General features: G+C 43.8%; 1 long non-coding RNA gene across 1 annotated transcript in view; it reads left to right on the top strand.

Annotated features, from left to right (window-relative positions):
- The window catches only part of LOC109304082, a 35818-nt gene that overhangs the window by 14078 nt on the left and 3564 nt on the right, over positions 1–18176 (top strand). Inside the window, exon 2 of the long non-coding RNA XR_002099287.1 lies at positions 11613–11813. This is a non-coding gene — a long non-coding RNA (uncharacterized LOC109304082). The remainder of the gene's footprint in view (positions 1–11612; positions 11814–18176) is intronic.

Genomic DNA, 18176 nt, shown 5'->3' with positions numbered 1-18176 from the left:
GGCGCTACTTCACAGTCAGGGTGGCTAGGATCTGGAACCAACTTCCAAGAGAAGTGGTGCTGGCTCCTACGCTGGGGCTCTTTAAGAGGAGGCTAGATGTACACCTTGCTGTGGTCGTTTGACCCCAGTACTCTTTCTTGCCATGGCAGGGTGTCACAGCGTGGGGCCTAGGAGCGGCCATGATCCCGCTAGCGCCCCCTGCTGTGCCAATTAGCAGATCCAGCACCCTCTTATTCTCGCTTGCCACGCCTTTGATCTTATATAAATTTTAATATGGGAGGCTGCCTTTGATCTCCTAGTATCTATGGGTGACTCGGTGCACCCCCAGCCTTATGAGCCATGCATGCCTCCTACCTCCCCTTTAGCACACCCCAAGCCTCGCAGTTATTCCAGATTTTTTTGTGTCTCCGATCTACGCCCTCTCTGGGCCTTTACCTGCGTGCCCTGCCCTCTCCAGGCTCTTGTTCACGCGCTCATGTCCTCCCCTCTCCAGGCTTCACTCGCACGCCTGCCCCTCTCTGGGAATCTTAACTGCATGCTTACCCTTCCCCAGGGCGTCTATACAAAACCGGTGCCGCTCCAATCTTATACTAGCCCTCCCCGGGCTTCACTTTTGCGAGCTGGCCCTCCCTAGGGGCCTATGCCACATGTTTCCCACGCTCTTGCCCTCGCTGGGGCCTGTCCCGTGCCAAACCGCACCCGAGGCTCAGGTGGCACACAGCTGTGCCTAGCCCCCTGACCCTTCTCTGGGTCCAAGACCTCGGATGGTCCCTCACCCTCTCCAGGCTCATCCTGCCCTCTGGGCTCTGTCTCGCACACCCTGCCCTCTCCGGGCTCGTACCCGCACGATCGCCCTTCTTTGGACTATTAATGGTGCCAGCCCTGGCCCGGGCCTTCACCGGCGCCCGCCCTACTTCGGCTTCACGCTGGCCCCTGCCCTCTTCAGGGCTCCCTGGTGTACTCGCCCTTCTACGGGCATTACCAGAGCTTTCCACACTCATGTTGCCCTGCTGTGGGCTCTGCCCCGCACTACTTGCGTCCGTGGCTCTCTCCGGGCCTGTACGCCAGCCCTGTCTCGGGCTTTCACCGGTGCCAGGGCTCAGGTGGCACACAGCCATGCCTGGCCCCCTGACCCTTCACAGGGTCCTATGCCCTCATTGGGCCGAGTACCGCCCTCAAGGACTGGGCTCTCAACCCCACACCCCGCACCACACCAGTGCCAAGCCGCTGTGCCTCCAGGCACTGCTCTGTGCCCTGAACAGGGCACCCAGGAACCCCCAGACTACTGGGGAGCTCCCGTGAGGCCTCCTCACACCCCTACAGCCTCACCCGGTCCTCCAGTGATATACACAACAGAACCATAAGCCTACCAGCTACAACACAACAACAAGCCTACCGGCTACAACATAAAGTCCAGGCTCACCTGGCTCTCTGGCCCAAAGCCTCCCGGTCAGGCTTCTCTCCCCCTTTACCATAATGCAGCCCTCTGGGTGCTCAGGCTGCACTGTTCGGCTTAGCTCTCCTGCAGAGCTCCTACACCTCAGGCTGCCAGAAGGGAACTGCTAGCCAGGCTCCGGCCTGGCTGTTTATAAGGGCCCAGCCCTGCCCTCTTCTGGTCACCTGACCCACCTGGTTGCTCCAGCAACCAGCACCTGAGCTGCCCTGGCCATTAGCAGAGGCCCTAATCCCTACTTAGGCACGGGGCACCCAAGTGCCCCCATGACACAGGGGGTCAGACTTGATGATCTTCTCAGGTCCCTTTCAACCCTAGAAACTATGAAGCCACGAGCTGCTGCCCCAGGGTGGGAGTGAGAATCCCCTGTGAGACCCTGGGGCACCAGTCATGGTGTGAGGTACCCCAGCTCCCCACATCCAGGAAGGTGGACCCGGAGAGAATGTGGGGCTAGTGAGGCTGGAAGGAGAGTGACCCCTTGACTGGTCCATGCTGGGGCCAGGACCAAGATGGTCAAAAGGGCCAGGAACCCACTGTGAGGGGGCACCCAGAGTCATGGACCTGGGACCCCACCTGGCCTTGGAGGTGAAGCCAGGGCCTGTGCATGGCCAAAGGTCCCAAGTGGGGACCATGCCCATGAGGGGAGCCAGCTACAAGGAGCTAGGAAGCCCAAATGAAGGCAGCTTAGGCTGCCTGAGTGGAGGGATCAAAGGAGGGTCCTACCAGGAGGATTCTGGAGCCTAGTGTGGGGCTGGTGTGACTGTCAACATCTGGATGCCATCTGCAAGGGTTGGGCTGCTGTGTAGGGGAGAATGGAGCTGCAGATAGCACCCCCTGGCATCGGGGCAAGAAGTGGGCAGCCGTCCGCCTTATTTAACAACTTATTAATTTTCCAAGAAGTTGTGGTGGGCAAGACAGGTGGGCAGCATGCCCATAGGCAGGTGGGAGGCCAGCTACAGCTGGCCTGAGGGAAACCCACTTCACTACAGCAGGCTATAAACTTGCCAAGGGGGTCCAGCAGGCAATGGGAGAGTCCCTGTTCCCATAAGCACTACCGGGGGTAACAAGGAGCAATGGCCATAAGTTGACTGAGAGATTCAGGCTATATATCAGGAGGCGCTACTTCACTGTCAGGGTGGCTAGGAGCTGGAACCGACTTCCAAAGGAAGTGGTGTTCACCCCTACTTTGGGGGTCTTCAAAAGGAGGCTAGACAGCCACCTAGCTGGGGTCATTTGACCCCAGCATCCTTTCCTGCCCATGGCTGGGGGTTGGACTAGATGATCTGCTTAGGTCCCTTCTGATCCTACCAACTATGAAACTGTATTTATACAGTGCCATAACTTAATTTTAAAGGTGGGTGGTGGTAAGTTCAATCTCTTTTTGTGCACACCATACTTGAAACCTGGATGTGTGTGCAGTTACACGAAGGAAAGAGAATTTACATGTACAAAGATAATGCAGATTATGGCAACACAATAAAAACACTGGTTGCAAATATCCTGCATGAACAAACCTTTGGGGGGAATAAGTACCCAGCATGCACATTTGTAAAGAGGTGCTCAGCCTTCAGAGGTTGAAACCCAGCTGCAGATAGTTATTGGCTAATAGTCTGCTTAATTGGAAGACTGGGAGCAAGTTGGAAATGACTGGTAAATAGGAGAAGAGCTACAAAGAGGGTTAATAAGCTCCAGGAGTCAAGTGCAAGGAGGTGGTGGTGCTGAGCAGGAAGCACAAAGCCTGGATTTTCCCAAGATCTGAGTAAAGACTACAGGTTTTGCTTTTGTTTGTCTGCTGTTTTCATACTTGCTTGGCTTATTATTGTTTTTTTTCTTCTTTTACCTTGGGGACAAAGCTGTCTTGTGTCAAATAAAGTGGCTAGAAATCCTGGACATAGAGCTGACTGGCCTTAAGAAGGAAGCTGGGGTGAGTGACCTGCTAATAGTCTTCATCAGGCCCCCTCTGCACTTGAAAGTAAAGGCAGAATTGGATCTAATGCATGATCCACACAATCATTCCTTCTGCCATGCCACAATCATGTCTTATTGCTGATGTAGGGGGAGCCTGATCCTCAGTTTTCTCTGCATTGGCTAGCAGCAGTCACCCACGGCTGAGAGCCCCCTTTGCTGGGGAGGGTGCCAGCTGTGGAGGCTGTACACTTCCAGGACCAACAGACCCCACAGCTGATAGGGTTCTCAGTCCTAGTTGTACCTCATGTGAAGTGCAACCAGGACCAGAACCCCATCAGATATGGGACTCTTGGTTTCAGCTGCATTTGAGACAGCTGAAATGAAGAGTCCCATGTGATCCTGAAGGTTTCATATACCCCTTGGGAATAATTGTAGCTGTGATTCCCCAGGGCTTAAGGGTTTCACGTTTGGAGTAGAATCATAGAAAAAATTAGGGTTGGAAGGGACCTCAGGGCATCATCCAGCCTAACTCCCCGCTCAAAGTAGGACCATCCCCAGCTAGATTATTCCAGCCAAGGCTTTGTCTAGCCAGGTCTTAAAAATCTCTAAGGATGGAGACTCCACAACATCTCTGGGTAGCCTGTTCCAGCGGTTTAGTACCTTCCTAGTTGTCCAAGCAAAATTCTAGAGGTGCTGGCAACACATGAGTTAAGTCTGATCATGTGCAGATAACACTGGCTCATGGAAATTTCCACAGCATGCCCAGCACGTGCCCCCTGGGTGACCTGAAGCTCTGTCAATCACCGGTGACCTACTTTTCAATCACCAGTGACCTACTTTTCAGCCCTGTGCATGCCTAGTTACAACACAGAGCTCTAACTCACACATACTCAGTAAAAAAGAGCATGACGTAATCGTGCTAGAAAATTCTAACAGCCAAGCGGCCTGATTGGCTAAGGGGCTGCTATATTAGTGAGTGAGACCCCCACCTTGGTGTGGGTGTCGTTAGTGTGAGAGTTGAGAGAGAGAGCTACTTGGGCTTCTAGAAGAGGCTGCTTTTAGCAGGAACTGTGAGAGGGCGAGTTCAGGATTCAAACCCCGGCTTTCCTCACAGCTTTACACTGCACTTAACCCCCTTTGGTTCCGTTTACCTCGTGTTGATACCTTCGCTTACAGAACTGTTTTGACTTGGACTTGGACCTTGATTCTGATTATCCCTTCGGCACTGTGATCTCGGCTTCGTTCTACTCACCTGGCTTTTAACCGACCTCGGCTTCATCTTCTTCATTCTCCTTGATTACGGACTGTCCTTTGGACTGGCGTCAGACTCTCAACCCTAACATCGTCTCATCACTATGAGTTACAGCTCTTGTTTGTTATTCATTCATCCCTGTATAAGCTGTTGACTAGCTCTGGGACTAGCCAGCAGACAGCCGCCCCTAGCTCTCCAGGGCTAGATAGCAAGGGCTTGCTGGTGAACCCCATGAGCCGACAGATCCCTTTGTTGTTTGTTCATGTTCCAAAACTGTAACTGAAGCAAGCATCGCAACCTATGCCTTCAAAGCGTAAGTCAGATAAACCCACTTCGTTTGAAACCGTTACGTTTCCGTGCCTCAGAACTCCACGCCAAAAATCCCGCCTGTTCCGTGTCCAATTGCCACCGCCCGGCCGCCCAACCGTGACACCATGAGTTTGGTTAACCAAATCCGGGACACTAGTGAGAGTTTTTCCTAATATCTAACCTAAACTTCCCTTGCTGCAACATGAGACCACTGCTTCTTGTTCTGTCATCTATCACCACTGAGAACAGTCCAGCTCTGTCCTCTTTTGAGCACCCCTTCAAGTAGTTGAAGACTGCTATTAAATTGCCTCTCAGTCTTCTCTACTCTAGACTAAATAAAACCAGTTCCCTCGGCCTCTCCTCAGAAGTCATGTCCCCAGCCCTCTCACTATTTTCATTGCCCTCTGCTGGACTCTCTCCAATTTGTCCGCATCTTTTGTGGAGGGGGGCTGAATAAAAGGGAATATTCACTTCCCTTGCCCTGCTGGCAACACTCTTACCAATTCAGTCCAGTATGCCGTTAGCCTTCTTGGCAACTAGGGCACACTGTTGGGTGATATTCAGCTTATGGTCACCTGTAATTCCCAGGTCTTTTTCTGCAGAGCTGCTGCCCAGCCAGTCAACCCCCAGCCTGTACTGGTGCGTGGGATTGTTCCCTCCTAAATGCAGGGCTATGCATCTGTCCTTATGGAACCTCATGTGGAAACTTGTTTGCCCCAATCCTCCAATTTATCTACGATACTCTGAATCCTAGCCCTACCCATCAGTGTATCTACTCTTCCCAGTTTGGTGTCACCTGCAAATTTGCTGATGGTGCACTCTCTGCCATCTTCCAGGTCATTGATGAAGATACTGAACAAAACAGGCCCCAGGACTGACACCTGGGGTACTCCACTTGATACCAGCTGACAACTAGACATCAGGCCATTGATTATCACTCTCTGAGCCTGATGCTCCAGCCAGTTTTCTATCTACCTGACAGTCCATTCATCCAGACTGTATTTCCCTAGCTTGCCTGTGAGAATGTTGTGGGAGACTGTATCAAAAGCCTTGCTAAAATCAATGTATACCACATACACTCATCTTCCAGGATCCATAGAGCCAGTTATCTTGTCATAGAAGGCAACCAGGTTGGTCAGGCATGACTTGCCCCTGGTGAATCCATGCTCACTGTTCCTAATCACATTCTTCTCCTCCCAGTGCTTAGAAATGGACTTCTTGAGGATCTTCTCCATGATTTTTCCAGGGACTGAGGTGAGGCTGACAAGTCTGTAGTTCTCTGTATCCTGCTTTTTCTCTTTCTTAAACACAGACAGTATGTTTGCCCTTTTCCAGTCATTCAGGACTTCTCCTGACTGCCATGAGTTTTCAAAGATGATGGCCAGTGGCTATGCAATCACATCAGCCAACTGCCTCAGCACACTTGTATGCACCCTGTCCAGCCCTATGAACTTGTACATGTCTAGTTTTTCTAAACAGTCCCTAACCTATTCTTTTTCCACAGTTGGCTGCTCACCTCCTCCCCAAACTGTGCTGCTAGGTACAGTAGTCTGGGAGCTGACCTTGCCTGTGAAGACCAAGGTGAAAAACCAGGTTCCCAGCCACAGGGGAGACTATGTTACACATGCAAATTAAAGCTTAACAGCAACCAGCTGTAAAGTTAATACACAATTTTTAAGTCTAAATTTATAGCTGGTTGGAACGTTTTAGTGCGTGATAGCTACTTTGCATGTGTAGCTGGTCTCAAGGTAATTGCTCAGTTAACCAATTAATTGCATAATTGATATCTTTATCATGTAGAGGGGGCCTCTGTCTCTGAAAACTGTGAGTGGAACAATTCGAGAGAGAACTTATTTGCACATACAAGGCATTGCAGCAGCAAATGCCCCTACATCCCTCCTCATGCTGAACAGAGGTGTCATATGAATCTGATTAAAGAATTATCATGGGCAACTGAATTTTGTCCAATAGGAAAACAAGGTAATAACTGACTACAAGGCCATTGCGGAATTTATAATACATCCAGCAATGAAACGGATGCAAGAGACCAAAGGTTCTCAAAACATCTTGCCATCAGCATCCCAAATTTCTTGCTATGTAATGATAACTTAAAAAAAGAAACATTTAGTAGGAAGACTGCCGGTGTCCAGGAATCTGAGGCTTCATAACCACATTCAAATTCTAAGATTTCCCACATACTCTGGGCTATCATAACTGTAGAAGCCTCAGGAAGTTCCCACTTGTAAGGTCATCAGCAAGGCGTGCATACCCAGTTGTGCTGCTGGAGTACTGGTAAAGAACTTCCTTCACATATTTATCATTATGTGGGAGGTAACAATATAAAGACTCCATCAAAGGAAACTTGAAGGTACAATATCCAAGAGGAACAATGATAAATGCAGTGGATTGGATAAGGGCAATAGTATGCCTTGGCTAATGCAGGTGTGAATGCACAGCTAAAAGAGGAACTGCTGACTTCTCTTGGTTCAGCACTTTCCTAGAAAGGGTGGGGCATAATGGTGTTCCAGGGGGCCACATGTAGTGAATTCTGGTAAGCACTATGTATCATTCCCTTTTGCACATGGGTGTCGTAAGTCATGATAGTTAGTTTCTATTAGTGGAACTGATTAGGGATAGTCTGCCTTCTCCTCATCTTCACTGCAGGGCTATATGTGATCTCAGACTCTGTGATATATATTTGTGAGGCAGGCATTATATGATTGATTTATACCTTATTTTCCTAAAACACTTTTCAGTTAGGTGAAATATTTTATGTAAACAAAGAGATGGTAAGCAATCTACCATAACACATATAATCTGTTTTATTTTCTGTTAGTTATATGACACTTTGTTTTTGTAAAATAGAATGGGGATTAGTGTTTAAATCCTTCAAGTTTCTGTTAATGTAGTGGAATATTCAGGGTCATGTCTTCACTTTCAGTTTTACTGTTTATCTTCGTAAACTGCTACAAAGTCAACAACCTTGTCAGTTTGTGTTAAATTTAACCGTACTAAGCTCTATCTTTTTACTGGAGGCAGTGGGGTTGATGCATCTCTAAATGTTGTGTGTAAGACAAAGGGCAGAGAAAACATAAGAACATGTTATGGTGGTGTTTCTTGACAGTTATCTTGATTAAAATGACTTTGTCATCCTTTCAACTGTATCATCATAAATACGTTTTGTTATCTCCAGCATTTTGGGTCATAATGATAGTTCTTGCTTTCTTTCAAATGTTAGATTTGCAATTAATTCAGTATTGAGGTTTGTACTACAGTAAAATATGATAAAATAATAGCAGTCCAGTGAGATTTAGTTAGTCTGAATCAGTTTGCAAACCGCTTTTATAAATATTAACAGGAAAACCCAGCAGTATAACAAATGAGTAACCCCTTCTGTGGTTCTCATTGGACCAATCACCACTGAAACATTTTGAATGCTTAGATATAACACAGATTAATCAGTTTTGACTGACCTACATTCTAGTTAAGGTATTATGTTATATAGCATTGATTACAAAGTCTATTTATTTGCTATATCTTAATTGTACATGATATTGGGCCTTTTGAGTTTGAGACTTTCTAAAGGTTATTCTGTTGAAGGAAACATTTGTAAAAAAGCATGACACCAAACTTCGTAAGAACTTTTTTCTAGATTAACTTTGCTCATAAATGGGCTATTCTGATCAAACTTAAGATAAAGCAGTTATAATGACAACTGCTGTCTATGGGAAGGTAAGATACTATTGAGTTTCTATTCTAAAGTAGATAGTCAAGCTGGGTCTGTATTAGATGTACGCCTTCTGTACCAAGAGTCTTTTAGAATGCTTATTATTAAGCATTGCTCCATGAACCAGATCTTATTTAGTGTTCACTAGACATTTGAACTGTTGATTCTAAGCCCTTAATTCAGTTCTATCTAAGACGCTTCTACAAAAGAGAGACGTTAACACTAAAAAGTAACTTTTAATTAAAAAATAAAAAATTTAAAGGTTCATTCCTATCACCAAAGGCTTAACAAGGCAGCTTTATGGACTAGGCAGCAGTGATCCAAGAGGGGAGCACCAGCTGCCCAATTGGTGCCTCTCCCCAAAGGTAGCATCCAGGACAGCTGATCTAGGTGCATCTCTTAGTTAACTGAAGAGCTGCCAGCTCCAATAACGAATATACAAACCACTAGCCCCATTTGAGCTGGTGAGAAAGTACTGAAAAGGAAAAAGCTAAATAAAGTTCTTTGGAAAATCCATGGAGAAAAGAACCAGGGACCTGGGAAGGTTTACTTGAGTGTTTAAGATTATGGAAGATAGAAGAATGGAATTTAGAGAATGTAGAGCTGAGTAGGGACACTAATGGGGCAACAGATTGCATGTAGGGAAAACTGGAATACTTGTAGGGACAGACTTTTGTGGAAGGATGTTTTGGACTGAGATGAAATAGACATTTGGGAGGATCAGGACTGATTTTTATGAGTGGGTGAAAGAGAGTGAGTAGACTGAACACACTGCTGAAAGCATTTTGATTGTGTTATGTTATAATTTTGCCAACCATCACTGTACTTGGTTTTTACTTACAGCCTCAGGTCCTGAAATCATGTGATTATGTGAGACTTTCAACTTTCTTTAAAACAATGCTTCTAACTTGTAGGGCTGTGGGGAAAAAAACCTTGGACCCTAAAGGTTTAACATCAGAAGACAATTAAAAAAAATTATAAATGTTGGAATCTTATCAAACATCAAAATTTATCAGTCAATATTGTTAGTTTTGGGATGGATTCATGATTTCCTTGTGTTGGACGGAGTAATTGCTTATTTATTTCCACACTGTTCCTTCTTTCACCCTTTTTACTTTTTTTTCTGTATGCATTGCTCCCTGTTGATTTCACAGACCCCCCAACCACTTAATGCAAAAAAAAAATCAAAATAAAATGCTACCTAACATGACAGAGATAATCTGAATACTAGAAAATAGCATTTTAATGTATTCTAGTTGCCTTTTTTTCTTATATTTTGTTATGATTGCTGTCCCTCGTCAGCTTCCCTGGTGTGAATGTGAGCATTGCTGTTCATGCAGCTAATATTTAGATTGTGATCAAGTTATGCAGCTCATGGAATTTACCTATATTTTAAAAATGTTAAGTGAATGTATTATTTGTGTAAAATGCCAGGTTGCCTGTTCTGTATATGGTCTGTGTATAAACAGAAGACCTGAATCTCCAAGGTTGTCAATGTCAGAAATCTTCCCTAGGGTGGAAGTGTTGCCATTGATTTCAGTGGGAACAGGCAAAGGCCCAAAGAAAGGAATTTAGCATTTCAATTTGAGGATTTTAAAGGAAAAGAAAAGGTCACAGAGTTTCACTTTGTTTGCTAAGTTCTCAGTACAAGAATGATTTGATCTCCCTGCATTTATTAATAATTTAAGTAAAGAATTTCAGTGGAAAGTTTCCACCAGTGTCAAGATTTTGAGATTCTCTAACAGAAAACAAACATCCAAAACAAAAAACCCTAAACCAAACCAAGAAAACCCAGATTATTTCATTTACTAAACACCAGTAGCTAGTAACTATTCAAAAGGCTGAATCCTAAACCTTTTATTGAGGCAAAATCCTACAGATTTGAATTTGTGTTCTACCTACGAGAAGACTACAGGTTCAGTGAAGTCACTGAGCTCAACATTTTTGACCTAACTGAGTCTGGACATTGTTGGCAGGGCTGTGGTTTTTTGTTGTTGTTTTTTCCCTCTTCAAGAAGCAAAGAAAGTTGAGATATAATGAACCATAGTTCTGCAAAGGCAAGAGTAGTCTCTGTTGTTTAGAGTCTCTGACTGCTCAGTCAGGACTGTAGAGAAGACTGGGCATTGGAGGGAGCCTTAGCACTTCCCATACAATACAATAGTATAAAGCTGGTCAGTAGGGGTGTGTGAAATGGGCCATATTTGATTCAGATTCAGCCCAAATTGGGGGACAGTGATTTAATTAATTGATTCAGATCACAGTCCTGATTTAATTCGGTGGAATCCGCAGATTTGATGCTGATTTTCAGAATCATTGATTCAGCTATAGACACAGCTTTAAATATTTTTTCTACATACCGTGAGGTACCAGTTGCATCTCATGAATGCTGCGATGGTGGAGCAGATGGAGCAAGGGGGGGTCCCCCTTGCGTGCTCGGCGGTGGACCCAGAAGAACTTCTGGTTCACTTCTGGGTCTGCTGCTGAGCACACAGAGCCCCCTCCTTCACCTCCCTGGCTCAGTGATTGACTTTGGGGGGACTCAGACCCAGACCCAGGAGGCACCAGTTGCTGAACCAGGGGGTGTCTGTGTCCGGATTATTGAATCTCTCCAAATCCCTCTGCATTGACTCAGAGGGTTCCAATCCAGTTTGGAGAGATTAAAGTGTCTCTTGATTCAATTTGGATTTGGGGATTCGGCTGCCAAATCAGCAGGTGTAAATGGAAAGTTTGGCCCTATAAACAGAGGTGCCTGGGCACTTTAGCTCTCAGGCATATGCATATGGGTCAGAACTCATCATCTATCCTACCCATGAGAAATCATTTATACCCTACTATGCAGGGAGAATAGCGAGATATTTTCCTGACTTTTTAAAAAATGATAAAATATTAAAAAATCAGTGAAAATAAAGGCAGAGGGCTTAAAATATTAATTGCTCCATCATTTGCCCTTGCTTTATTTTCAGAGCTCAGAACTCTGTTTCAGAGGGAACAGGAGCAGAAAGACAGCAGGTAGCCAGCAGCAGAGAGTCAGAGCTCTCACTTGTCACTGTCAGTGCCTGCTGAGCAGTAAAAATGCAGGTCTGCAAAAAGCCAGCAACAGCTTCAAGGAGGCAAACTCTTCCTAAGGGCTGCAAAACTTTAGAATTAGACACAACCATGAAAGAGTAAGTTGGCTACATTATTGTGTTTGTGTACTCAAATGGAGTTTTCACAAAGCTCTCTCACATTTCAAAATAATTTTAAAAGCAACTGTACTTCACACAGTGGAAAACAACCCTGCTTTTCTCTTGTGGTTTCAAAAGTAGGGCAAGGCTAGGCTGTATAGAATGGTAGTTCATGAACAGTCTGGTCCAAATCCCATGTAGATCATTGGCCTAATCTCATCCTCTACTCATGGCAATAGAAGCTTTGGCATTAACTTCACTAATCTCAGGTTTTTGGCAGATGTATGACTGTTTTGCATATGCTAAGGCTAGGTGGGGAGTGTTCCATTAAATTTAGTGAGGAGTAAACCTCTAAAGGTTTGGAGTTTGGGCTAACTTAAAATGAGAATTCAGACATTGGTAGTTGTGTATAAGAATTGCCATACTGGGTCAGACCCATCTAGTTCAATACCCTGTATATGACTTGGGCTGGGTATTTCAGAAGGTGCAAGAAATACCAAACTAGGCAGATATGGCATAATCTGCCTCCTACATCAGTCTTATCCTGATCTCATAGTTAAATGGTATTTTGAATAAAAGTAGATCATCAAAATGTGTTTATTCCCTTCCCTCATATTCAATCCACAGATTTATCACTTCAAATAAACTTCCAAGCATTACTTCTCATTCCAAAGATTCCCAAACTGTACACTCTTGTTCACTAGTCTCAGAAGAGCACGATGGGTGGTCTATGGAAAACCAACCAGCCAAGTGATGCTGCCTTTCCTCTTTGTTTCCAGCTACTAGTTCACATTAAATAAGATAAAATTATAGTAAAAGTTGGAATTTTCTAAAGCTCTCAGCATTGCCACCCAAGTCGATAAGAATTTTATTGTCAAAGGGGTGCAGAGACCAGTCAATGCCGAATACATCTGAAAATCTCCCACTAAATATTTTTCTCATAAATGCTTCCAAGTAAACAAATGCTATAGGTGCTACAGCACTGCTGTAGGTTTGCAGTTTGGGAGGAAGATATTAGGTAAAATAATCTGTTCAAGCTTGAAAGTGCTTCATGCAGTGTTGCCTCATTCTCATACCTGTGATTTACCTCTATCAGCTCCCCTCCAATTTGTACCCTCCCTTCTTAACTCCACATAACCATTGCCTTTCCATATCTGATTTCTTAGGAAAGGGTTACCTAATTTCTTCTACAGTAGGATACATACTGTAATTTCTAGCAATTCAGTGGACTAGTAAGTAGATCTATTCCTTCCTAATTCATTTCTTGGGACATATTAAGGGCCTCTTTACCTCATCAGGGTCCTTGACAGGCAAGAGAAGGGATATAATGCTTTCCACAGTTTTGTTATTTTTCCCAGGATAGAATCACAAATACTCATCCATGTCTAAGACCCAATATGCCCGATATCCAGCAGAATATATTCAGTTGTATTGGTAGATGTCTGTGCTGTAAAAATACCCCCCAAAACAAAACAAACAAACAAACAAAAACACCAGGAGAACCAGGACTATATTCCTAGTAACAGTGTGACACATTATGAAGCTGTGTTCTGTCACTGGAAAGTTACTTAGTCTCAGATTTTAAACAGTATTCAAGTTTTGTCTGGCTTCAGCTCGGTAATTCTCCTTGAAGTGGAACAGGAATTAAATAGGATCACAAGGAAGTAGAGAAAAATCACTTGGGAGCAAGAGCAGGAATCTACTGTAGGGAGAGCCAAACCAAAACCGATTCAGTTCTTGTATCTGATCATGAAATGGTTATTAGAAACTTTGGAGCAGAGCATGCCCTCATCCTCTGGACATTGATTAAAAGACTATAACTGCCAGAATTTATATGGTAGAGAAAACAATGTGTTGGAAGGTAAACAAATGTTTTCACTGATGCAGCTTTGACAATGTCTCCTGCTTTTTTCTTAAAACTTTAGTTCATCAAAATATTTCCAACCAGAGCTAACACCAAGCAATAACATTGAGTGTATGGAACTAGAACAGTAAAATTGTTTTTTGATGCATCTTAGCTAATGATGAAGGAAAAGTCATTAGCAGGCTAACTGATTTAAGAACAAATAATATCATTGGTAAACATTTAGATTGGAATTAATTAATGTGGCTTGACAGGGCAGCACAAGGGAACCAGAATATGTGGTATAGCATAGCTGAATATGGACTCTAAAATGCAATTCCTTTCTTCAAGCACCACACGATTTTTTAGTCTCCCCATAACAGCCTTAAAATCATTTCTTCTGGATAAACTCATGCTAAGATATTTCTTTAAATGACAGCTGCCTATCACATGTAACACTTCCAGCATTAACAGCTGTATTGTGCCAGCAATTTTATGCAGTGATTTCCAATGACAGTCAAGCTGTATATTATTTAGACTTTTCGATACCTGAAGGAAAAACATACAAGTTGTCACATTTCATCTACTAGACATTATCCATTAAGTGCCAACATACATTTAAATATACCATGGATGAAATTTTAGGAAATTTGCACTGAATTTAGGTGACATCTTTCAGTACAGATTGATTATACAGATAAGCCAAATCCTGGAATGTTTGTGGATTATCACATTTTTTGTAAAATCAGATGTGATCAGTAAAAATTAATCCTGACAAGAATAAGATACTAACATATCATTTTTTAAATTACACTGAGGTAGGTAAATGCACTACCATAATTTCCATGTTGAAATTACAGCTTTCAGAGCTCTCAAATTATTGGATTGAAACTGAAATTTAAAAAAATTGATTTAGAAGTCCCAATCCCATTTTCAAAAGTGATTTATGTATTTAATACTACAAACCACCTATAGGCCTATATCACTTCTGAAAATGGGAGTTTACTGCATAACTCCTGTAAGTGCTTTTGAAGACTGGATAAGAATCATAATAAAAAGTAAATGGATTCAATTAGTTCACAGTGCTTCAATTTTATAGTTATTGCCATGGAACTTACACCTATTATTCTGTAAAAAATGTAAAAACCTATGGTATGAATTAATGAGAATTTATTTTCCATTTCAATTACATATCAAAGAACGTGGAAAACTGGTAATATCATTAAAGTAAAGTTTTCTTTGAAATTTATCAGGTTTCCAGTAACAAAAACAAGAACCACAAAATTTAATTAATCTGGGAAAAACAGAAAAACATTTTGATAGAAAAAAAAGTCAATGGGTTCTAGCTACAAGGATGGGCTGATCTAGGATTTTGAAAAGGGGGATGCAGATATTGTAATCGTGCATCATCACTTTTTAAACTTGTTGTTATTGTTATTATTAATACACCTAAAGGGCTTAGGACTATATTATTCAATTTAAGATCAAGCAAAAAATATATATAACTTTATTGGCATTTGCATTAATTTGCGATATCATGTATAAAAACCCACAACAACTACGCAGAATAATCAAAAGATGTTGTTTCTCTAATTCTGTTATCATTAAAATTTGCATCTCTTTCAGATTCATAAAACAAAATCTAGCTTTCTTGAGCATCTTGTAATGCTTCACTGAATTAATTCGACACCTGAGTTAATAATTGATCTGAGTTAATGTTTTTAGTTAGAGTTAAAGCATTTCTTCAGGTCTACAGTATCAGGAGCAATATTACAGAAGAAAAGCTAGCTTGGTTAGTGGAACACTGAGGCCATCAAAAAAAGAACAGAGGTCATTCACTCCTGTGGAATGAAGAGTTTAGAAGGAATCGGGTAGATTATCATGACCCATGAAGTCAAGTGATTTCCTCCTTGCTGCTTGAATAGAAATGCTGCCACCACTGTGAGGCAGCTGGTTTTAAACTTTGGGTGGACCAGGAATCAAAGTGGGGGATGCAGCTGTACCACTGCATTCCCTGGATCCATCCATGGCTACAAGCATTGACCAATATTTGATCAATGATCAATAACAACTTTTGATACAAACTGTAGTGAGATGAAGCTTCATCTATTTTATTTATTGAGAAGTTTCAGGATTGCAGTATTCACCTTTCTGATTCTCTCTCAACTGAGCATGTCGAACATACAGAAATATTGTGGCTCTACTCCAAGTAACATGGGGAATCTGCAGAAAGCATTTGGGTTTTGACACTAAAACTAGAAAATAATGTTGCAAAGTAACAGATGCCAGTGTTAACAGAAAACAGACGTATCCAAAGAACACCTTTGCAACACACAGTTAGCCCACATGACTGTAAAAAGCAAGTTCTGGAAAATATTTTAAATGTTCTTTATTCATTTATGAGCCAATCTGTGTTGGCTCATTCTTACATTCTTGCTATGAATGATGCATCTTCTGAAAGTTGAGAAATTTATCTGGAAAAGAAGCACCAATTCTCACTTGTAGAGAAAGCAATGGGTGTTCCCTTTATTTTTCTCTCTTTTCCACTGGAGTGTAGGAAAAATATAAAAAAAGAATGTGCTCTCAAAGGCAAGTGGTCATGTTATATCCTTGGGTTCTTTTTATATCCTTCTACTCAACATTTTCTGGCCCATTTATCATTCATTTTATTATACAGTAGAATCCCTTTGAACCACTGTCAGTACATGTTTCTTGAAACAAGCAGGCAGCTCCTTTGAGGTTCCATAATATGCTGGTTCATTTTTCTTTGTTGTTATATGACCTTTTATTTCCCCCCTTCAGTCCATGTCTAAATGCACAGGTCAGTCTGGATGCAGTGGTGCCTTTTGTGCTGAAGCTCAGAGATATTTTGGTTTTAGCTATGCCCATGCAGAGTACATGCACCTTGCTTCCTCTCATGCTTTGTGCTAAAGGGTAGTGTAGATGTCTCTTCCAGATCTTGGTCCTTGGCTTAAGACCAAGCATTTTTGCTGTCCTCACTGATTACCATTTTCCAAATGTACTGCTTGTTATCACTCATTCAAAACAGGAATGTATGAATGCAGCCTGTCTGGACTTCCAGTGGCAAAGAAGTTTAGGGTTTGGTCTTGATATAAGGCTTTGTTAACATTTTATTAATTAATTTAATTTATCAATAAACCCCTTTCATGAATTCCTACTGTGGTGCTGCCATGTTTAATGGCACCAGAGGACCTCACCCTGCAGGAAACAAATCACTTCTGATCTTTACTGACCTGGGCCAGTTTAAGTATTGATCCTGTGCTTGAGCCCTCATAATCACCAGTACTTTCCATGCTACTGCTTTTTGTATGTCTCAGAGAGTGATCAGGACTCTGACTAGTCTCACTGTACTCACCAAGGCTTTATCCTTCATGGTTCTTTGTTTCCCACCATGAGTCCTAGAATACTAATGATAAGAGAGACTGGTCTGTGGAACACCTTTAAAGGACTAGGGCCAGGATCCTTTTGTGAGTGTGGCCATCTGCTCATATTATCCATGGGCACTGAAGATATTTAGAGTCAGTGGGTGCATCTACATGAGATGCTAACTGCACAGTATCCTTATTCTACTGCACAGTAGTGTGCAGGGCAAAACCCATGCTAATATTCTACTGTGCAGTAGTATTAGGCTACTGCTCAGTTAACATCACTAAAAAGCATCACTAAAAAGTAGGGGTGCACCAATAGAGATTTTGTAGGCTGATACTGATGGCCTATTTTTAAGGATCCATATTGGCTGATACCAATTCAATTGCTGATATGTGGTCTGGCAGCTTGGAGAGCAGCGTCCGGCTGGTAAGTCTGTTGTAGGGGAAGGGGCAGGAGGAGGGAAAGAGTGTGTGTATAAGAGAGGGGCAGATTGAGGCCCCTGTGGTCAGGGAGGGTGTGGAGCAGGGGCAGGAGCAGGCACTGTACAACTGGGTTGGAGCGCAGGACAGACCTGTGCTTGGCTTGTTCAGGTGGCATGGGGAGGGGAGCATCCCCCACCACTATGCTTACCCCAGGAGGGCATGGGAGGTGTGTGCCCCTGGATCTGCATGTGGGGCAGGGGCCTGCTGTTGTGGGCTGGGGCCAGGGTGGTGCTGAGCCCTTTCTAGCGGGAGCTGTTTCAGGGCTGTGCTCGGGGCGGGCGGCAGTGGCACTGGGAGAGAGGCTATGGGGGGGGATTAGCTACCCCAAAATTCACCATAGTCCACCTCCCAGTGCCACCTGCCCTGAATGCAGCCCAACCCAACCCCCTCACCGGGAAGAGCCTGGCACAGCCCTGGCCCTAGCCTAAAGTGGTAGCCCACTGTTGCCCTGCACACAGATCCAGGGGCACATCCCACCCCATGCCCTCCCAGGGTGCACATAGCAGTGGGAGCCCCTCCCCCATGACTCCCAGATGAGCTGCTTGCAGCTCCATCCCACACTGTCCTGCAGCTGTGCAGTGCCTGCCCCAGCCCCACTCCCTCCCTCACTGCAGGGGCCTCAATCTGCCCCCCTCATGCCCCTTCCCT

The sequence above is a fragment of the Gavialis gangeticus genome, unplaced genomic scaffold, assembly GCF_001723915.1.
Source record: "Gavialis gangeticus isolate Ggan-Ray unplaced genomic scaffold, GavGan_comp1, whole genome shotgun sequence".
Lineage (NCBI taxonomy): Eukaryota > Metazoa > Chordata > Crocodylia > Gavialidae > Gavialis > Gavialis gangeticus.
Note: the sequence above shows the minus strand (reverse complement) of the source record. Positions and strands in the feature narration are given on the sequence as shown.